This window comes from Bison bison, unplaced genomic scaffold (genome assembly GCF_000754665.1).
Source record: "Bison bison bison isolate TAMUID 2011002044 unplaced genomic scaffold, Bison_UMD1.0 scf7180017864105, whole genome shotgun sequence".
Taxonomy (NCBI): domain Eukaryota; kingdom Metazoa; phylum Chordata; class Mammalia; order Artiodactyla; family Bovidae; genus Bison; species Bison bison.
This window is the reverse complement of record NW_011494677.1, coordinates 366,356-389,738: the sequence shown is the minus strand read 5'-3', so window position 1 is coordinate 389,738 and position 23,383 is coordinate 366,356. Positions and strand designations below refer to the sequence as shown.

General features: G+C 43.4%; 1 protein-coding gene across 1 annotated transcript in view; it reads left to right on the top strand.

Annotated features, from left to right (window-relative positions):
- Positions 1-8,688: 8,688 nt before the first annotated feature.
- The window catches only part of PLEKHA2 (pleckstrin homology domain containing, family A (phosphoinositide binding specific) member 2), an 82,221-nt gene continuing 67,526 nt past the window's right edge, over positions 8,689-23,383 (top strand). The window contains exons 1-3 of the mRNA XM_010838758.1: positions 8,689-8,769; positions 9,493-9,799; positions 10,860-11,015. The gene's annotated coding sequence lies outside the window, so the exon portion shown is untranslated. The remainder of the gene's footprint in view (positions 8,770-9,492; positions 9,800-10,859; positions 11,016-23,383) is intronic.

Sequence of the window (23,383 nt, the reverse complement as noted above, 5' to 3'; positions counted from 1 at the left end):
CGGCCACAGCCAAGTACCATAGACTGGCTTAACCAACAAGAATGTTTTAAAATATTGACTTATTTATTTGGCCATGCTGGGTCTTTAGCTGTGGCAGGAGGGATCTTTTTTAGTTGTGGTGTGAGAACCTTCAACTGTGACATGTGGGATCTAGTTCCCTGACCAAGGATCAAACCTGAGCCCCATGCAATGGGAGTGCAGAGTCTTAGCCACTAGACGACCAGGGAAGTCTCGGAAGTTTATGTTCTCATGGTGCTGGAGGCTGGAGCTCTGAGGTTCCGGTGTGGGCAGGACTGGGCTCTCCTGAGGGCTCGCTCCTCGCCTTGCAAACGATCCCCTCCTTGCTGTGTCCTCTCGTGCCTTTCCCTGTCTGCGTGTGTGTCCTAATCTCCTTTTCATACAAGGACATTGGTCATATTGAATTAAGGCCCACGCTAAGGGCTTCATTTTAACCTAGATTTTTAAAGAGCCCACTTCCAAACACAGCCACCTTCTGAGGGTATTAGGACTTCAGTGTGGGGGTTTGTGGGATGGGGATCGGGGGACACAATGCAGCTTAGAGCACATTGGGTATAATTTTTTCTCACCCGAATTTCAGATTATTTCCTCTGGACTGATTCCTAGAGCACAGATCCCTAGGCAAAAAAAAAAGTAAAAAAAAATAAAATTTTTGAAAATTGCTTTCCCAAAAGAATTTAACAATCAGTACTGTCACAGTCTACTTTAAAAAAAATATTTTTATAAAAAGTGGATGAATCAATGAAGAATTCTGTTCAGTTGTGCCTAATAGAAACTCACTCCAGTGACTTGACAGATGTTTGTTCTGGGACTTACAGGGGAGCGTGGAAGCCGTTTAGAATTTGTGCAGTGGCTTCAAGGCAGCACCGAGGGGGCTGGCCCGTCTGAGTTTCTGCCTGCTACCTTCCCCATCTTCACCACGTGGCTTTCAGGCCTTTGCCCTGAGCCCTCTGCCTCCCCTCCCCGGATCTCCCCTGGCTGCTGCCTCACTGGCTTCAGACTTTTATTCCAGTGTCTTCTTCTCAACGACACATTTGGGTGTACATACAAATTTCACTTCCTCTTTATTTCCAAGTCTTTCTTCCATGTTTCATTTTTCCTTCTTAGCATTTATCATTCTTTAGTGTGGTGGTGGTTTAGTCACTAAGTCGAGTTCAACTCTTGCGACCCCATGAACTGTAGCCAGCCAGGCTCCTCTGTCCATGGGATTCTCCAGGCAAGAATACTGCAATGGGTTGCCATGCCCTCCTCCAGGGGATCTTCCCTACCCAGGAACTGAACCCAGGTCTCCTGTATTGCAGGCAGATTCTTTACTGACTGAGCTATGAAGGAATCCCCCATTATTTATTATGTATATTTTAATTATTTTTATTGTTTGTTTTCTTTTTCTTCCTCTAGGAAGTAAATGTCACAAAGACACATTTGTTCATTATGGTTCGCGTGTGCACGCACACACACATACACACAAACTCTTCCACTTTCAGGAAAGACTAAGCCCACACTGATCTTTCTTTCTTTCCTTCCTTCCTCCCTTCCTTCCTCTCTTCTTTCAGCTTGCCGAAGTTCACACAAAAAGTTAGTGACTGACCGGAAGAGTATGAACCCGTTTCCTCAATTTTTTGCCCTTGCCACTATTCTTAAATAAGAATGTCATCAACCATGAAGAAGTAGCCTAACAGGTTTATATTAATAGATATCAACTGCCTGTTGAATTTAGATTTCACAAAGTTTTGAAACAAAGCATGGACTAAGGCTGTATTTTAAACTCAGTAGTACAGTATTTCCAATTACTGACATTTCTGAGCAGGTTGGATTGAAATGCTAAAGTTTGGGTTTGTTCTGCCATAAATTCCTGATGAACACTGAGTGCCCCTTTCCAAAAATCCTTATCAAGTAGAGAACGTTGCATATAATATGTTAACATGTGTGTAAAACAGGAGGCTAAAAATGTATTAGGATGTTCTTACCGATGCACAAAATATCCCTGGAAAGACACATGAGTATCCATCAATGATAATTGTGGGGAGGAGGCAATGGGTGGCTGGGGGCACAGGTGGGAGAGGTGACCTGTGTGAATGGTGATGTCACCATGAGACCCAAGGATACCTTTAAATTTGGTCACAAAAAGATAAAACAGACAAAAGACCCAAACTGTTCAGTCACTGGGTTGTCCCAGGCTTGGCTGGCTCACTGTGTTAGACGCGGAGTTACTGGGTCCCCAGGCTATGTGGCAGCCCAACACACGTCTCCTACACTCCTCCTTGAACACTAGCTCCAGCAATAAGGACCCGCCGCTGTTCCTTGAACAAGCGGATCTCGGGGCCACAAGGGCCTCTGACCTGCGTTCCCTTCACCTGCAGCCCTCCTGCCCTGTCCTTTCGTGGCTCCTTCCTTCACCTCTGGCGGGTCTCCCCTCCACCTTCCCTTGCCACCTCAGATCCCCGTTGCCGCCCACTCCTCCCATTCCCCTTACTCCGTCCTCCCCACACTTCTGTCACTTACTCGTAGGTTTCCTTGCTCCATGAGCTCCATGAGCCAGGGACTGTTTTCCTGAGCACCTAGAACAGGGCCTGCCCCAAAGGCGGCACTCTAGACAGCATACATATTTTCTGAATGCATTAATAAGTTCACGAATGAATCTCGTCGAGGAGCTTAATGCAAGGTAGTATTAAAAGCTGCCTAGTTCAGGAGGGGAAAGTAGGTTTCATTCATGGACCGGCTCTGGTTTCAGCTGCTTAGAAAGCTGTATTGAGACTCAGAGAGTTTGACTTAGGCCATGAGAATGCTGTGGTCAGTTAACTAATGAGTGTCGATCATGGACCCAAGAGGGAAAAAAGAGCTTGCGTGTCCCATAACAGCAATCTGGTCAGCTTGGCCAAAGACGTGGCCAGATCAAGAGCATTGAGAGTGAAATTCATTTTGAATAATGACCTTGAAAAACGTGACTCTGTGTGTCTAACAGCAAGAGAATTCTCTTGTTTCATGTTCCACACGTTTGCCTGCCTGGCTGCTTCCCTGCTGAGAGGTTCCCTGTTCAACAGTCTAAATCGAATGTTCCAAAAATCTTAAACATTAATTTATTTTTAAGCAAAATTTATTTGATTGGCTCCAAAATTGGTAGCAATTGCTTTTCAATTCGTGGATTTCTGCCAGTTCTAGGAACTCAACTAGAGATTAAAATTTTCAGTTATTCAATAAATGGGAAAATCTGGATTTTTTTAAAAAGCCAATTAGATTTTGAGCATTACATGAGACTTTTGGTTACAAGTAGCAAAAACAACCCAATATAGCTTAAGGAAAAGGAAGGATTTGACGAGTGCCTTAAATGGCAACCCACTTCAGTGTTCTTGCCTGGAGAATCCCATGGACGGAGAAGCGTGGTAGGCTGCAGTCCATGGGGTCGCACAGAGTCGGACATGACTGAAGCGACTTAGCAGCAGCTCTAGAATTTCTCATGGGGTTTTTACTTCCCCAGGATTGAGGGGCCCAGCTGTTTGGTAGTCCCTACAACTCTTAATATTTTTTTTTTTCTAACCTGGGGGCTTCATTTTTCTCAGAGCAACTTTCTTTACCAGCCTTTGGTAATCACTCTCACACCCAACTTTGACACGCACAAGAGGACCTGGATTTTTAAATTCAGCTCTAGACTTTGGCTCAGATGGTAAAGAATCTGCCTGAAATGTGGGAGACCCATGTTCGATCCCTGAGTCTGGAAGATCCCCTGGAGAAGGGAATGGCTACCCACTCCAGTATTCTTCCCTGGAGAATTCCATGGAAAGAGGAGCCTGGCAGGCTACAGTCCATGGGGTCACAAAGAGTCAGACACGACCCAGCGACTAACACTAGACTCTTTTGGCCTTAGCACCATCTTCTGAGAAACCTCCATGCCATGAGAGCTAAGTGGAAAAAGAAGCAAATACACAGGCTGAAGTGCAAAAGAGGAGACAAGGCAGAAGTCCAAGTGAACTTGTATCCCCATGGCAGCCACGGGAGCAGAAACAAGGGAAGCCTTGTTTCTAGGGACGATGGTACCAATTTCTGGACTGCATGCCTACTGTCTAGAACTTGTCTCAATGGATCTGGAACATCTGAGGCCATTCTGATGGCCTGGACCACCTTTGAGAGACCCACCTTGCTCGTATCAAAATGGTCCCCTTCGGGCCTTTGCCCTGGACCTGTGATCATCTGGACTAATTCTGGTCTCAGCTATGGCTGAGTGTAACATGTGTATGAAAAATCATCTCTGTTGCTGTCGTAGCTGAAGAAAAAAAATGAATTCAGCTCTGATTTGAAACATCCCAAATAAGTTGACGAATGGGCCAGACATGGGTCACAGACTCATCCATGGACCAATCGATTGAGCCACGTAGGTGGGACTTGAGTTTGAGCAAAGTCCAGGAGATGGTGAGGGACAGAGGAGCCCGGCATGCTGCAGTCCAGTCCATGGGGTCACAAAGAGTCGCACACGACTGAGCGACTGAACAACAACCAAGGTGGGATAGGGGGACGGATTCAAATTAAAGCAGGGACCCATTGGTACCTGAGGAAGAACACGGAGACTCCTTCCCAGGAATCAGAGAAGTTGGGGCTGGAGAAAGGGCATTTTTCAGGCGATCCAAGGTGTGGGGAGGGGAGGGGGGCTTCCTCAAAGCTGAGACGTGTGGCTAAGTACCCTGGGTGAGTAGACACTGGGGCCAGTTCCGCCTGACTGGTAATTATAAGATGCTTTCCAGCTCTCCCTCCCTTCCCACCGCAAGCCCTCCCAGCCCTCACCCCAAACGCTCACTGGCTTTTGGCCCCACATGTTAGCAGCGGTCCTCTTCTGAATCAATGACGCCGATGGAAACCGTATTGTTACTGTTTTCTGGGATGACCGAGCTCGGCACAGGCCGCTCTTGCCAAAGTCACCTGAAGCAATGTGGGTGGAGGTACTCTTTTCCTCATGGATTATTCCACCTGCAGTTAACTCACGCTTTATTTTACTTCCCTTTTCACATCTGTTGCCCGGCTCGGCCCTCTGCCACCTGGTATGACTATTTTTCCCCTCTTCCTTCCATATTGAACAACCCTATCCTTCCCCCCTGTGGGGGCACAGCCCCCAGCAGCCCTGGCAATGTGTCTGCTTCCTCATAAACAGTCAAGACTTGTGCAATCTTAGCGTGAGAAGGGCCTGTAACAATCAGCCGATCTAATGATTTATCTTCCCTGGGGAGAAAAATGAAGCTAATATACCTGAATTTCTCAAGGTCGCTCAGGACAGCAGGGGCACAGGATAGCTGAGGTCTTGGTGCTTTCTGGTACCTAGCACAGTGATGTCGCCAGGAACTGGATAAAATGACCAGCCAAAAATAGAAATAGAAGGTGGTACAGGGAACCACTCAAGCAGTTCCTCGGGTCCTGTGACTAAAATCCCCCACCCCCAACATGCTTTTCTTATTCTCTTTTAAAATAAACCTGTCCCCCTTTATGGACACGTGCACTGCAGGACTCTCACCAAGGCAGGACGGGCAAATAGTAATCAAGCCACTGTCATGATCTGTGGGGAATGGGAAAAAAAAAAACCCCAAACCAAAATCCTCAACCAAGCAAACAAAACACACATTAGTGATGGTCCCTAACCATGGACTTCCCTGGTGGCTCAGACGGTAAAGCGTCTGCCTACACTGCGGGAGACCTGGGTTCAATCCCTGGGTGGGGAAGATCCTCTGGAGAAGGAAATGGCAACCCACGCCAGCACTCTTGCCTCGAAAATCCCACGGACTGAGGAGCCTGGTAGGCTCCATGGGGTCCATGGGGTCGCAAAGAGTCAGACATGACTGAGCGACTTGACTAACCATGAGAACGTTTTCAACCGGTTTGGGGAGAAAGGGCAAAAATATTTGATTGGGTTTAGGAGATCGGAATGTGATGTCATCAAACACACGTGGAGACCAGGTTCCCAATACTGCCCTAGCTCTGCCTCTTGTCTTTATCTCATGTAAAAGAAAATGGAATAAAAACTTTCTCCAACCTCCATAAAAATGCCCCAAAATCTCTCCAGTTTACTCTAGAGGTTGAGTAAACCTAAGTATTATGGGAAAGGGATAAATTTCATGTCCTGGGAGCTCAGAGGATGAGAAGAGTGTTTGGGGAGACTCCTCTCCAGGGCTCTGATTAACACCCCTCTTCTGACACCATCAGCTCATCTGACGTACGAGAAATTGAAATTCTATAGCGGGATGGGAAGAAGAGGAGCCGAACTCAGATTGTCTGGTTGGTCAAGTTTCAAGCAATCATATGGAAGCCACAGAAGCGCTCAGTTTTTAAAACACGAAATAGCGCTACAAGGCTCATCAACAAAAATAGCCCCTTGCTTCAACTGTCATCCTTGCCTGGGAGGCAGTCACTATCAATCAGCTATATCCGATGCTGTTTACTTTCCTAGTATTATATGTCATGCTTATGCTGCTAGTTCTTGATTTTTCCTTCTATGGCTATCTTACTCCAGAATGTGAGATTCTAGCTTCCTAATTACTCTCCCTTCCAGTTACGTAACAATTTTTATCAAATCAATATTCTGTGTTTACGTCAGTAAGGTAATAATGTGATGTTTACATTGACAATGCAAACATTGTTCAGAGAAGTGCCCCGTAGCACATGTTGATTGCTTTTTCCTTTCCCATATAACTTTTTGTTTTTCCTGGAATTAATGATTGCCTCTTTGTTGTTGTTACTATTATTTAATTGGTTTTCTATGTGTCTTTAATTCATCTTCTAACTATAAATTATAAAATTATAACTTAAGCATTATAAATTTCTTAGTATTATAAATAAGAACATAATCCTATAACTAACAAGAACTATAAAATTCTTCCTAATACAGTCAAACATATCCAGATCTTATTTTTTCCTTTGAATGTGTCCGAGATTCAACAATCTTGGATTTCTCTGTCCTCCAGAAAGCAGATACGGACTGCTTTCCCCCTGTGTTTGCTGCACAGCTATGATTTGGAAACTTTCCTTCATTTTAATTCTGGGAATTCTTTCCACCTCTCTCCTGTCTTTGGCCTATTTTTCAGGGATCTTGGTTTGTCTCTTCCTTTGGTGGGGAGGAGTACATCTTCCGGTAGCTTTTTGAGAATAAGGGAATGGCAAGTGAATTTTTTGAGACAACGGATGCCTGAAAAATATCTTTATTCTGTTTTCATGATTGGTTTACACTTTGGTTGGGTATAGAAGTCTAGGTTATAAATCGTTTTATCCTTTCAGTGCCTTTGGAAGGCCTTGAGCCCTTTGTCCTGCTATTCAGAAGTCTGAAGCCATTTTGACTCCTTGACTTCTCTGTGTGATATACTTCTTTCTGGAAGTTTTGGGGCCTTCTCTTGATCCCCGAGGTTCTGAAGTCTCACAGCGATGTGAGATGTGTCTTGGTGTGTGTCTTTGTGTGGGTCTGCTTTCACTCTTTGTCCTGGGCACTCACTGGCCATTTTTTAAAAATTATTTATTTTAGTTGGAGGATAATTACAGTACTGTGGTGGTTTTTGCCATACATCCACATGAATCAGCCATAGGCACACACGTGTCCACTTTCCTCTGGGACCCCTCCCACCTCCCTCTCCACCCCATCCCTCCAATTGACATACTTCAGTTCCGGGACTCATCTTCATTTAGTTTCTCTGTTTTCTCTTTTCATAACTCTCGTTTAGCAGATATTGAGTCTCCTGAATTTATATCAATTTTTTTTCATCTTTCTTACTTTCCAACTTTTTGTCTTTCTATTTCAGCTTTTGGTAGATTCCCTCAATTTGACCTTTCAACCCTCTGAAAGAATTTCTTTCTCTATCATATTTGTAACCTCTGTGACGTCTTTTTTGTTTTCTGTATGCTCTCTCTCTCATTAAAAGGCATCCTGATATTTTTAGAAAATTACTATCATTTTGAAAATGAACACAGTATCTTTTTTTTACCTCAATGTTATATTAATAGTATTTTTTCCGTCCCTGCATTGCCTTTGTTTCTTCAAAGTGCTCCCTTTTTCCCTCCGTTTGTTTTAGTCTACCTTTTACGTTGGAGGATTCCCCCAAATATTCAATTTTTTTTTTTGGTGGCACTGTGTGACTTCTGGGATCTTAGTTTCCTGATCAGTGAGAGCCTGGGGTCCTAACCCCTGGACCGCCGGGGAGTTCCCTTCTCTACGGTCCTTGATGGTGGTTCATAGTTACCAGTGAGGCACTAAAATCTACTTGAAACTGTTGAGCATAACTGTGGGTTTGAAGACAGGTGGGCTGTGTCAAAGCCGTTGAACCGGGAGACAAATGCTTGATTTTTTCTCTTGGGCTGGACCGTTTCCCAGTGAGATTACTCCTCCACATTCCTGCTAGGGGTTAGGGGTGGACATTGTGGAAATTTAAGCTTTCTTCAGCATTTTTTCCAGCCAAATATAGACGGAGGCCGGGGCAAGAGGTGGCACTCTGTTCGGTACACGGGCTTTCGATGACTCCACCCCTGACTGCCGTTCCACTCTCATTTCTGTCCTCGGTGGAGCCTAGATCCTCAGCCCCAAGGCTTCCGTGTTCACTCTTCTTCCTTCTCACGCAAGCTTTCAACCCATCTTCCTGTTTCCAGCCCCACCCTAACCACACCTCCCCCACCACCCAGTTCAGAGGCTCCTGGTCCTTGAATTCTTGAGCCTGTCTGGGGCTTGGAGATGCTGAACTGCTGGTTTCTTGGTGCTTCCAATCTTCACAGGTCTAGGTTTTTCTGACATAATAGGTTAGTTTCCACTGATCATAGCTTTTGTGTTTTTTAAAAGGTTTAACATTTTTTGTTGGTTGTTGCTGTTTTCACATTCTTTGTCCTTGAGGATGTATGTTCCTTTCCTCCTTTGCTATCATTTTAGTGGAGGCTTAAGAGACAGCAGAGATAAATTACGTGTCCAGTAGACCATGCTTAACTGGGATTTCCATGTGCCTGTTTGAAAATCCACTGTTCCAGCTTTATTTCTTTCCCTCCCTCCCTTCCGTCCTTTTTCTTTCTTCCTCATTCCTTTTCCTCTTTCTCTCTCTCTTAGAATGCTGTTCCTCCCTCTTTGAATGTGTTGGGAAGGCTGATGTCCTCTGCTCTTTAAAATATAATGCTTTGAATATAAACAGCACCTTGGACTCTGGCTTTAATTTGAACACATCACGGTTCTGCAGTGGATTTAGAAATATCAACAACCCACAGTCTGCGCTTCTGAATCTCTTGCCTTCCTGTGCTTGCTGAGAAAACTCTTCAGTATTTTTAGGAAGTGGAGTACTGGCATTTCATCCACTACAGGTCCGACAACCTTTGTTCAGAGTTTAAGTTTCAGAATGGTGGTCCAGGGAGCATAGGGAGAGAGGGCGAAGAGTATATTCTTGACCAGCAGGGCAAACAGGGCCAGGTGAGGATGGGACTGGGTATTAATTAGTTGATGAATTAATTTAAAAATATATATTGTCTACTATATTCCAGGCACTGTCATAGGTAGAGGGAGTATGTGCATGCTCAGTCACTCAGTCGTGTCTGACTCTTTTCGACCCCTTGGACTGTAACCCACAAGGCTTCTCCGCCCATGGAATTCTCCAGGCAAGAATACCGGAATGGGTTGCCATTTCCTACTCCAGGGGATCTTCCCGACCCAGGGAATGAACCTTCATCTCCTGCATTGGCAGGCAGATTCTTTACCACTGAGTCACCTGGGAAGCCTGTCACAGACAGAGGAAATGAGTAAGACATTCAGAGTCCAGTGAGGGAAGGCAAACAACTAAGAAAACACAAGGTAAGTGTATATGTCCTTTATGCTCAATGAAATTAATTTAGCATCTACTGTACATCAGGCCCTGTACTACCATACTTTCATTTTATTTATTCCTTACAGTAACACTGTGTGTGGGGCATTATCATTACCCATTTTAATATAAGGAAGCTGTCAAAATAGAGGAATATACAATTTGCCCTCCCTCTGTCTCTTCCTCCTTTCTTTCTTCCTTATTTTTTCCCCTTTTCTTTCTTTCCTCCTTTCTCAATCTCCCCGCTTCCTCCTTCTCTCTTATCTCTCTCTAGGGGAGAGGTGAGCCCTCTCTCCTCCTTGGCCAGGCACCTGAGTGCCCACCATCCTGGGCTCAGCGTCCACAGTCTCAGAGTCCACTGAGCCCCTGCTTTCTGCAGAACCGAAAGCAGGGGCTCTGGTTGGTGCCTGAAACTGGCTCTTCATCCCTGCACATCACCCCTCTCATCTCCTCCCTCCCAACTCCAAATCCAGGAAGAGCATCTCAGGTTGGACCAGAGAAAGAAAAGAACATCCCGCAGGTAACTAGCAGTGTTTCTGAGTGCTGTCTTCAGCTTGGAAAGAAACAGGGGAGAAGAAACAAGTCATGAAAACATTGACCGAAAACTGTCCCAAACTACAAAAAAACTCATGCCCTTTTCTCCTTCTCATTCCCCCACCCCCCTTTCCTTATTCTTGTAACAAAAATGTGCCAGGTTATTGAGACACCAGCTAAGGAACAACTGTGAGCACAGAGGGCCAGGGAGGGGCTGGGGGCTAGACCTAGAGAGATTTTTTTTTTTTTTAATTTTTTTTGACCACACCACACAGCGTGTGGGATCTTAGTTCCCCAATCAGGGATCGAACCCATGTTCCCTGCAGTGGAAGCTGAAGTCTGAACTACTCAGCCACCAGGGAAGTCCCTAGAGAGATTTTTTAGAAAAGCAGATCAGCTGTTCCCCAGAGAAAGGTCAAGAGGTCACGGGGGTGACTGGGGGAGAGGGAAGCACACACACACTCTCCTCTATGAATTTAATCAGTTTTTCCGTTTTTAAAACTGTCTCTGAAACAGGAAATTGCTTGGGTCTCTTGAACCGAGGGGCTCAGGTCTGGCCTCCCTCCTTATCACTATCACCTTGTTCCTTGGCCATGTGGAGGTGGCTTCCTACAGTTGATGAGAAGCTGGCTTTCTTGCGCAAGGAGCCTTGTTCTTCCCAAACCAGGGCAGGTAAGTGAAGGCCGGAGATTCCTGAGGGGCTCCTCTCACTAACGATGAGATAGAGAAGGTTTGGGGGGTGGGTGAAGGCACCTGAACACCCCGAGTGTTGAGAAAGGGAGGCGGGAGTGGGGTACGGACAGAGGTGCTGCTAAATTCTGGATGCCACCACCTAGATCCAGACCAATTCTCAAGGGAGGTCCTCCCACACCCACAGGAAGGCCAAAAAGAGGTTCGAAATTCAAATTATTTTTGGTGCTTGGGAGATGGGAGGGGAGTGAGAGAGGGCAGTGATAGTAAACAGAACAGAAGGGGAAAGAAAAAAAATGAAAGGCTTGATCAGTATCTTTCCTAAGAAGCAGCTCAGGATGATGTATGGCAAAGGTGATCAGACTCGCAGCTGGACTTGAACGATGTTTTCTGTTATGTATCCACGGGTTAGCCTGTGATGGGGAATATTTACAAATTTCATATAACTTTGGTGTCTGCCCTGAAAGCAGAGTCTTTTTATATGCCCTCTCCTTTTTTTGGCCGCTGTTTTTGAGGTGATGGGGCAGAGATGTTTCGCCCACACTGTACCCACACGCTCTCTCTGCTTCTCTCAAGACAGTTCCTGGTCTCAGTTTCCCCCGACAGCTTCTGTCCTTTCATGCATATCATAGCTTGTTTTGTTATTGTTGTTGTTTTTGCTCTGGGTAAGGAGGATAGGATCACCGTAGGAGCGACAGATAAGCATGGGCCCTGTGATGAGAGGCGAGAAAACATCAGCTGTAAAGAATTCGGAGGAGGGAGCAATAAAAGATCCTTGGTACTTTGTTCTTTTCAGGTCTCAGTTTCTCTCATCTCTGAAAATGGATGATTACGATGAGGAAGGGTTACCAGGTAGACCATAGATACTAGACCTGCAGTTCGATTTGAATTTCAGACAAACAGCGGATACGTTACTAAAAGTCTGATGTTACAATTCTGTGTATTTGAGGTAGTTCTTAAGTCACCTTGGTGGCTCAGGTGGTAAAGAATCCGCCTGCAATGCAGGACATGCAGTTCAATCCTTGGGTTGGGAAGATCCCCTGGAGGAGGGCATGGCAACCCATTCCAGTATTCTTGGCTAGAAAATCCCATGGATGGCGGAGCCTGGTGGGCTACAGTCCATAGGGTCACAAAGAGTCGGACATGACTGAGCAACAACACACTTAAGTCACCTCCCCTGGGTGGTGTTTAAAGGACCGGCCCCCACAGGACTCAGTCTTAGGAGAATCAGTTTCTCCATCTCCTGGAGATGGATAGACAGCCAGGTCTCATGTGCGCCTGCCCATCTGTCTCTGCTCCCACCTGCCCTTTCACACCAGCCTTCTCTCTCTTCTAAAAAAGGAAACAAAGGCATTGCCCTTTGTTGTAAAAACCTCCAGGGTGGAGACAGGGGGTGAGTAAAAATATCTCTGTTTGCACTGCTGTATTTAAAATAGATAACCAATAAGCAAAATAATTACTTTTGAAAAAACGTTAAAATAAAAATAGGATGAGGGACTTCACTGGTGATCTAGTGGGTAAGACTTCTCGCTTCCACTGCGGGGGACATGGGTTCCATTCCTGGTTCAGAAACTAAGATCCCACATGCCACTCTCCACGGTCAAAATAAACATCGGTGTTTGCGTTGAGAAAGCAAAAGCCTTTGTAACTGAGGTGCAAGTCATTTTGCAAGGTAGGTGGCTTCCAATGTATGATCTTCTGTAAAACTTGGAAGAAAAAATCCTGAGTTGACCACTGATAGATCATTATAGTAATTAAAAAAAAAGAAGACTTTATTTTTAAGAGCAGTTTCAGGTTTGCAGGAGAACTGAGCAGACAGTACAGAGAGTTGCCATATGCTCCCCCAACCTCCCCCACAGAGTAATTTTGGAAGTGATGGCTGACCTACAGTTCGAAGGAGTTCAAAAAATTGAGCAACACTGCCAAATTCAGCTCTGCTGAAAAGCAGATTTCCTTTTGTTTTATTTTTTTTATAAACTTTTAATTTTATATTAGAGTTATAGCCTGTTAACAATGTTGTGATAGTTTCAGGCGGACGGGATAGGGACTCAGCCATACACATACATGTATTCTCCCCCAAAACTCCCCTCCCATCTAGGCTGCCACATAACATTGAGCAGAGTTCTCTGTGCTATACAGTAGGTCCTTGTTGGTTATCCGTTTTAAATCCAGCAATGTGCCCATGTTGATTCTAAACTCCCTAACTCTCCTTTCCCCCACCCTTCCCATAAGTTTGTTCTCTAAGTCTGTGAGTCTGCTTCTGTTCTGTATCATGTCTTTTTAGGATTCCACGTATAAAGGACGTCATACAATACTTCTCCTTCCCTGTCTGACTTATCTCACTCTGCATGACAGTCTCTAAGTCCATCCATGTTGTTGCACATGGCCTTATTTCATTATTTTTAATGGCCGAGTACACACACACAGTAAAACTCCACTGTATGTATGTACTCCACCTTCTTTATCCATTCCTCTGTTGGAGGACATTTAGGTTGCTTCCGTCTCTTAGCTATTGTGAACAGTGCTCTGATGACATGAAAACAGATTTTAAGTCCCCTAGCAAAGCTGAACTGGCTGGAAATCTTTGCACAGGGTTTGTGTTCACTCAGTCATAACAGACCCTGCTCTGAAGCCTTTCTTCTGATTAACCCTAAACACTGCTGTAACAAAACTCCATACAGCCCCATCTATTTGTTCAGGTCAACAAGTTTCCTCAGTGCATGAAAATAAGAAATAGGGATCGTATTGGTGCTATACCTGCTCATTCTTGCACCAAGTAATATTAATTGATGAATATTTGAACTAATTACATACATATGTAAATATATAAAAATAACATATTTTAAAATTCATCCTCATCCATCTCATTAAGAGAATAATTTCCAGTAACATTCTACTGCTTCATGTTTAGTGATCAGTGACATGTATATTTATCTTGTTACAAATTATGGCAATGGTGAGTTAGTCTCCAAAAAAATGTCTTCACACTTGGAGCCTGAAGGTCGCAGGATAGTTTTTAATTTCTAAATTGTAAAATCAGTTTATAGAGGCATTTTTGTTTCAGAAAATGGGATGGGATAATCAGAAAGAGATGTCCAAATAATAGATGTTAAAGTAATAAAAGATATCAAAAATATATGACATTTGGATAAACTTCTCTAGAAGTGGAATGAAAATAGAGTTTAAGGAGGAAAGGGAAAAATTTAACATCTCCTACTGTTAAAGAGCTACTTGTTCTTTTCTAAAAAGGAATGGCAGTGTCAAGTTACTATGATACTTGATTTCTATTGGATACCTTTAAAAAGAGTGATATGACAGTTTCATTTAAAAATATCCTATGTTAATTAACAATTGGCAGAACACATTTTTTACAATCACTCAAACTTGTGATTAAAAGTTACAAATGTCAACTTAAAAATGTGTGTAGGGATACATAGTTTTCCAGCATTTAAAAAATTAATGTTAACTTATTTATTTTCTTTTTGCTGTGCTGGGTCTTTTTTCGGTAAGTGGGTTTTCTCTCGTTGCAGTGAACAGGGGCTACTCTCCAGTTGCTGTGAGAGGGCTTCTCCTGTCGTGGCTTCTGTTGTTGTGGAGCACAGGCTCTAGGCACAAGGGCTCAGTAGTTGCCCAGTCCTGGCCCAGCTGCCCCTTGACATGTGGCATCCTCTTGGACCAGAGATTGAACCTGTGTCTCCTGCAATGGCATGTGGATTCGTAAACACTGGCCCACCAGGGAAGTCCTCCAGCAATTTTTAGCGGGTGTTGGTGAAGAAGTTTGATCACTGTTTTATATAATTGTCTCCCTGCCATTTCTGCTCATAATACTTACATTTCTAGACACTTTATAACTTTGAACAATAAAACATGTCAGCATCATTTTACTAAAATTTCAGAGGATTCCTGGTCCCAAGTTCTTGGTACCCCATCACGCTGCCCTTCTACTCTGAACTGGGTGGTAGTTGCAGGGTCATGATACAAGGGCTTAAATTGGAGAAACCAAAAATAAACCAGCCCCTGGAGCTCACCACAGAACTATTTCAAGAATATGCAGTTACTTTTCATTGGCCATGGTTTGACTCATGGTGTACTCAGTAACATGTAATTACAAAGCTACATTCTAACAGACTTGACTTCTACTCTAATGCTTGCTTGTCACCTTCTGAGTACAGGGGAGCTGCCACAGTCCTGGATAGTAACTAATTGAAGTCATCTAACAGACCCTGATGCAAACCCCTCATAGGAGACTGACTACCTCAAATAGCAGCCGAGGTTCTGGTGGATTTTCTTTTTAAGGAAGGCAAAAAAAAAAAAAAAGAATGGAAGCAACCATATGTCCATATGGCAGAGGAAATCCACATGGAGAAGCTCAGTCATAGGGACTGGAGCAGTTGAAGTTGGGGAGAAATGAGGAACTAAAGAGCCTCTTGATAAGGGTGAAAGAGGAGAGTGAAAAAGTTGACTTGAAACTCAGTGCTGAAAAACTAAGATCATGGCATCTGGTTCCATCATTTCATGGCAAATAAAAGGGAAAAAGTAGAAGCAGTTACTTTTCTTTTCTTGGGCTCCAAAATCACCGTGGATGGTGACTGCAGCCATAAAAGTAAAAGATGCTGCTCCTTGGAAGAAAAGCTATGACAAACGTAGACAGTGTATTAAAAAGCAGAGACACCACTTTGCTGACAAAAGTCCATCTAGTCAAAGCTATGGTTTCTTCAGTAGTCATGTAGAGATGTGAGAGTTGGACCATAAAGAAGGTTGGGCAACAAAGAATTGATGCTTTCGAATTGTGGTGCTAGAGAAGACTCCTGAGAGTCCCTTGGACTGCAAGGAGATCCAACCAGTCAATCCTAAAGCAAATCTACCCTGAACATTCATTGGAAGAGCTGTTGCTGAAGCTGAAGCGCCAATACTTTGGTCACCTGATGCAAAGAGCTGACTCATTGGAAAAGACCCTGATGCTGGGAAAGCCTGAGGGCGGGAGGAGAAGGGGCTGCAGAGGATGAGATGGTTCGATAGCATCACTGACTCAATAGACATGAATTTGAGCAAACTCTGGGGGATAGTCGAAGACAGAGGAGTCACAGTCCATGGGATTGCAAAGAGTCAGACGTGACTTAGCGACTGAACAACAACATAGTCATTTAACAATGTTGTGATAGTTTCAAATTTGAGAAGCACTGTTATTCACATCAGAACAGAAGAGTAAATGATAGTTCTTTCTGTGATGTACACATTGAGACCTACTCTTGTATTCACTTTCAAATACACAATGTGGTACAGTTAGCTATAGTTACCATGCTGTACAATCCAGCCCCAGAACTGATTTATCTTATAACTGGAAATTTGCACCTTTTGACCACCTTCTCTCCCCCTACATCGACCCCCACCCCCAGCTCCCACCACTCGCCTCTGGCGACCACCAATCTGTTCTCTGTTTCTGTAAGTTCAGGGGTTTTTAGATTCCACATATAAGCGAGTTCGTACAGAATCTGTTTTTCCTCTGTCTTACTTCACTTAGTATAATGCCTTCAAGGTCCACCCATGTTGTGGCAATTGGCAGGATTTCCTTCTTTATGGCTGAAGGGTATTTCATTGAATATATGTCACGTTTTCCTTATCTAGTCATCTGTCAGTGGGCACTGAGTTTGTTTCTCTGTCTTAGCTATGGTGAATAATGCTGCAATGAACCTGGGAGTGCAGATATCTTTTTTGAGACAGTGATTTTGTTTCTTTCTGATATATACACAGAAGTGGAACTGCTGGATCATACGGTTGTTCTATTTTTAATTTTTTGAGGAACCTCCATACTGTTTTCCATAGTGGCTACACCAATTTGCATTCCAACAGGGCCCAAGGGTTCCCTTTTCTCCACATCTTGCTGACTTCTCCTTTGCTGTCTTTTTGATAAAAGCCATCTTTATTCATGTAAAGTGATATTCATTGTGGTTGTGACTTGCATTTCCCCACTGGTGAATGATGCCGAGCATCCCTTCAGGTACCCGTCAGCTATCTGTATATCTTCTTTGGAAAAATGTCTATTCAGCTCTTCTGCCTATTTGAAAAATCAGATTGTTGGTTTTTTCCTTGTTGTTGAGTTACATGACTTCTTTATATATTTTGGATATTAACCCCTTATCAGATATATGATTTGTAACATTTCCTCCCATTCTGTAGGGTCCCTTTTCATCTTGTTGATGGTTTTCTTTCCTTTGCTTTCTTCCGGGACAGAAGAATTTTAGTTTGGTGCAGCGCCGTTTGTTTGTTTTTGCTTCTGTTGCCTTTTGTTGCTTTTGGTGTCAAATCCAACAAGAATAATTTCCAAGACCAATGTCAAGGAACTTACCCATGTTTTCTTCTAGAGTTTTATGGTTCCAGGTCTTCCATATTTTAATTTGTACAATTTTCTTTTCATGTACTTTTACTTTAAAGTCTTTTGTAGGGGCATTAAATAATTTGAAAAAGTATATTACTAAGCAAAAGAAACATAACGCACATGATATAATGTTTTAAAAATATACAAGAGCATGAATGAATCCTGTCCTCTCTTAACCACCTCAGAAATGATCTCGAGTTCACCACTCTTACTAGCAAAACTATGAAACTTCTCACCTAAAATCAAGGCGCCCATCCACTTTTTCCTACCCCAAAGTCATCACCAAAAGTGATGAAGATTGTCTTGGGCACATATAACTTCGGGGAATGCTTATTAACTTTTCTCTCTCTCCTTTGTTGTTGTCAAGTAATCCATTTACAGAGAGAGGAATGAACTGAATAAAGTCATTTTTCCCTCCCCCGGCCCTCTCCATCTCCAAAACCTTTTCTATTTTCTTGGTTTCTAGTCCACTGAGGACTGGGAAACCACATAACTGGACCTTTTGAAATTAGATCTTCAGCCAGAATCAATAAGCAAGCCTAAAAAAAGCATCTCCGTGAAGACACAGGGACTTGGCTATTCAGAGGCTCTTTCTCTCTTATCTTCCGGTTCAGAGTGCTCTTCCAGAGACTGAAGTTGCCAGAAAGTGACCTCCAGGTCAAGACCATGTTCCTGATATGTCTGGCAGCCAGCCAGCACTGTGACATCTTCTGACATCAGATGCTGGAGGGAGCATTTGGCCACTTATCCAATTAGAACATCCAAACTGTCATTATGTATTAGGTGTAAGGATAAATTTAGCTTGTTATTGTTTAATTACTAAATGACGGAATGAAGCTGAACTGGGTTTAACTCTCCAGCCTAGTATTACACTTAATTTTAACAAAGTTTGACAGACATGTGGAGTCATTGTACAAATTATGGTGAAATTTGAAAGAAGATTCCTTAGTAAATTACCTGTCTCCGGTGACTCACACTGAACTTCACAGGTCTGGAGGTTCAAACTGCCAGTCAGGTTTCATATATCTTTTCCAGTGGCAGGAGTTTTAATGTGAACGGATACAAAATTGGCTAAAATTTCTTGAAAAATACATCCATGGACTCACAAGTATTTTTAAGTTGAAGATAAAGTTAGTTTTTTTAGTCACAAAGCAACTATAAGATGTCTGCGGTATTTTTAAATTAAAAGCTAGTTATTTGCCTATAAAAGTAACATTTTTCCCCATAATCATAAAATAATACATGCTTAGGGAAGAATACTTGGAAAGTTCAGGAAAAAAAAGACTTTTTAGAATAAAATATTTGTTCATCCTTCCTCTTTTGTCCCTTTTGAACTTTGTACGGCGTGCATGTATTTCCTAATAACAAAATAATGGAAGGACATAAATCCATCTGTCCAAATATCCTGTTTGATTTTCTTTGTTTTGTAATCACCAGCTTGTGTTGAGAATCACTGAGGTAATAGCCAATCCGGTTCACTGACCACCACAGGCATCTCTTGGAATAAACCGGACAGAGTTTATTCTAGCTACCAACTCTGACCACCTTCACCCCAGTATTTTCTAATTGTAGCCCTCATGTAGGCTTGGTGCTGAGGAAATGAATTATGAAACTAGTCTAAGCAAAAATATGTTAACTATAGAACCAAAGCACGGTCATGGATCCAAACCTAAGGTACTAATGTCTGTCTATTCATTCTCTCTCTCTGATTCCACAGACCCAGTTCTTTCCCTGTAATCTCGGGGAATGCAGGAATCCCAGCCATGCACTGCCTTTATTCAAACTGACGGAAAAACAATGCCATCACATGAATCAATAGGAATGGTGCATTTGGCCAGGAGACTGTTATTTCTGGGGGCTGGATGGGCGCTTCGTTTTGAAGTTTATATTAGCGTCAGATTTAACAGTATGGCAATGTTTTCCAAACTCTGTCACTGGGAAGTAATTCTGGCATGTGTCCGTAAGTACTGTCTCTCTCTATATGTATGAGCATAAGAAGTACTATAGAGTGGGTGGCTCAAACAACAGAAATTTCTTTTCTCAGCGTTCTGGAGGCTGGAGTCCGGGAGGGGGTTGCCAGCTAGGTTGGGCTCTGGCGAGAGCTCTCTTCTTGGATTGCAGATGGCTGCCCTCTTGTGTGTTCACACGGCCTTTCTTTGTGCCCTGGAGACAGGGCGAGATCGCTTCCTCTTCTTATATGGCTATCAGTTCTGTTGGATTAGGACCTCACCCTCATGAGCTCAGTTAACCTTAACTACTTCTTAAAAGGCTCTATCTCTAAATGCAGTCAGATTGTGAGTTAGGTCTTCAACATACACGTTTTATTTTGAGAGGCAGCATAATTCACTGTAATACACACATATCAATATGTATACACTTGTGTATATAAAATTTGATTTTACATACACACTTCCAGGCATTTCATAGAAGTTTTCTCTCTTTTGATTTTACTTTATTAATGTCCCTTACCACTCTTTCCCTTATCCTATAAACAGAAATTGCCAGTGTTCTTCTATCTTTTTCTGTTCTCAAAGCTGAGGATTGGAGCTAAGCAAAAAAGCTTAGGGGACCACTGAACCAAGACTCAGAATTCAGGTCTGGCTCTGTGATTCCAAGAGTGTCTCTCTCTCCTTAAAAACCTAAATTCTTTCATCTGTGTAAAACAGGATTGATTATCTATAATCCTGTGAAAGTGTGAAGAAGGAACAGCTAATAATTTGTCATGTAATGTGAGCTCTTTTTAGTAAAAGTTTCAAAATGAAATGCAAAGATTTTAATCCAAAGGTATGAAACTGTTAAAATTTAACTGACATTCTCAGCAATTACCATGTGCCCTAAGAACATTAACTCACTGAATCTCAACAACAGTGGTATAAGATAGGTTATGTGTTATCACCACCTTCTCTGTTTTATAGAAATACAGAAAAGTAGGGTATCTGGTGCATGACTACACAGCTCATTTGGGAGAGAGTCAGGAGTCACATCCCTGGTGGTAGCTTGGTGTTAGAGACCAGTTACCATGAAGCCACAAACTATGAAATTGCTGCTTATTCACTTCTAATTGTGTGACTACCTTGTTCAAAAACCTCCACTAGCTCTTTTTTTTTTTTTTTGATGTGGACAATTTTTTAAAGTCTGTATTGAATTTGTTACAATGTTGCTTCTGTTTTATGTTTTCTTGACCAAGAGGCATGTCAGATCTTAGCTCCAATACTTTGGCCACCTGATGCAAGGAGCCAACTCATAGGAAAAGACCCTAATGCTGGGAAAGATTGAGGGCAGTAGGAGAAGGGGGCAACAGAGGATGAGATGGTTGGATGGTTTCACTGAGTCAGTGAGCATGAGTTTGAGCTAACTCCGGGAGATAGTGAAGGACAGAGAAGCCTGGCATGCTGCAGTTTATGGGGTCACAAAGAGTCAGGCATGACTTAGCTACTGAACAACAACACAGTATAAAATTATGTGGTTGTAACAGTAATTTTTTTCCATGGGGATAGTCTTGATCCCTGTCTCCTGTACAATGTCATGACCCTCCATCCATAGTTCATCAGGCACTCTGTCAGATCTTGTCCCTTAAATCTATTTCTCATATCCATTGTGTAATCATAAAGGATTTGATTTAGGTAATACCTGAGTGGTCTAGTGGTTTTCCCTACTTTCTTCAATTTAAGTCTGAATTTGGCAATAAGGAGTTCATGATCTGAGCCACAGTCAGTTCCCGGTCTTGTTTTTGCTGACTGTATAGAGCTTCTCCATCTTTGGCTGCAAAGAATATAATCAGTCTGATTTCAGTGTTGACCATCTGGTGATGTCCATGTATAGAGTCTTCTCTTGTGTTGTTGGAAGAGGGTGTTTGCTATGACCAGTGCGTTATCTTGGCAAAACTCTATTAGCCTTTGCCCTGCTTCATTCTGTACTCCAAGGCCAAACTGGCCTGTTACTCCGGGTGTTTCTTGACTTCCTACTTTTGCATTCCAGGCCCCTATAATGAGAAGGACATGTTTTTTGGGTGTTAGTTCTATGAGATGGCTGGATGGCATCACCGACTATGCACATGAGTTTGGGTGAACTATGGGAGTTGGTGATGGACAGGGAGGCCTGTCGTACTGCGATTCATGGGGTCGCAAAGAGTCAGACATGACTGAGCGACTGAACTGAACAGTATTTACCTGGTCAGTCCCTCACTGAGGAATATGACAGTGATTTCCAAATTTCACTATTATGAGCAATGCTGCAGCGAATGTATTATTCGACATATATACTCTTGGCTGTTCTGATTCACCCACCACTTCGAGGGGAACTTGAAAGACTGAGAAAGCTGGACAGACCACCAAGAAGCTGCCTAGGCCTGAACCAATGTGCTTTTTATCATAAAGGAGGGCACTGGAAGCGGGAATATCCTCAGCGCCCTACTGGGGGACGCTGGAGAGGCAACCCTGACCAGCCCCAGTTCTTTGTGAATAAGCTGGATGAGAGAGCCCACATACTGAACAATGTGGCCCGAGGGCCTGCCTGGGCTATGGATCCCACTTGATCCACTCTCATTATCCCAGCGGAGCCTTGGGTCACCCTTGATGTGGCAGGTAAAACTGAATTTCCTGTAGACACTGGAGCTGCCTGCTCTGCTCTGACTCGCCAGCCGGCCCCCTCTCCATCTGTGGACCACACCATGACAGGAGTTGGTGGACAGCCCAAGGGAGGGCAATCTACATCTCTCCTTGGCTTCCCAGGTGGCACAGTGGCAAAGAATCCACCTGCAATGCAGGAGACACAGGAGGCTTGAGTTCAGTCCCAGGATTGGGAAGATCCCCTGGAGGAGGAAATGGCAACCCACTCCAGTATTCTTGCCTGGGAAATCCCATGGACAGAGCAAGCTGGTGGGCTACAGCCTAAAGGGTCTCAAGGTGTTGGATGTGACTGAGTACAAGTTATATGGGAGGAAAAAATGGTTAATAGGTTCAGATAATTGTTCGCTGAGTGAATAGAACTGAATAGAACAATAGTAGTTTGAGTTATCTTTCGAGAAATGTATGGTACTTGGCTACTGAAACCAATAGCAACTCTACAAAATGACCAGCTAGCATTAGAAGTGCAATGGCCTTGGAGCAATTTATCTTTGTGCAAAATGAACCGGCCTGAACCAAGATCAACCACTGACCTTGGCCTCTTCAGTCCCACACTTTCCCCAACAGAAGTCACTGGCCCCAGCTGCAACCTGGTACCTTATATAATGCGTGTCTTTAAGGACAGAGAACAATGCGGTTCCCTGGAGGGTGCCCTGGCTCAGCACTGAAGGTTGTTAGGGCACTTGGTAACCCAGCCGTGAACACTGAAAATGAATAGAAAGTGCATAAATGGCTAGAGTATAAGACTCTCTGTTTAAACTCTTAGGTTCTGGACCAGTAGTCTCCATTGTCATGGGAAGGTTCCTGTATCAATACTAAGATTCTCCACCCTGGGTTCCAGAAACATCTCTGCCACTAACCAGCTGCAAAACCTTGAGCAAGTTGTTGAACCTCATTTGCACTGACACATCAGGGGAGTGAAATCGCTGCTGTGAAAGGCCCTTTCTGACATTCCTTTCCCCACAGGCAGAGTCTCATTTTCAGATGTCTGGGCTGTTTATTGCACTGAAAAAAAAACCTCATAAAATCAGTCATTGGAAATATTTTCAAAATGTGTCAGAGATGGTCAATGGACCACAGCAGGGCTCAGACTCAATTGACCATCTTTGCCTCTATGGTAGAAGGTGATGGGGGTCTTCTGAGGAAGCACCAGAAATACAGAAGTCAGACTAGGGCCAGGTCCTGGCCAGGGACAAGTCTGGCAGTAAACGGGGCTTCCCAGTGAAGGAGAAGCATCACTGGAAGTGTACCAGTGACCCTTCTCCTAGCCTATCACTGGAGTCAAACTGCCCCGGTCTTCTCAGGCCTATTTCTTTTTTTTTTTTTTTTAATATAAATTTTTTTATTTT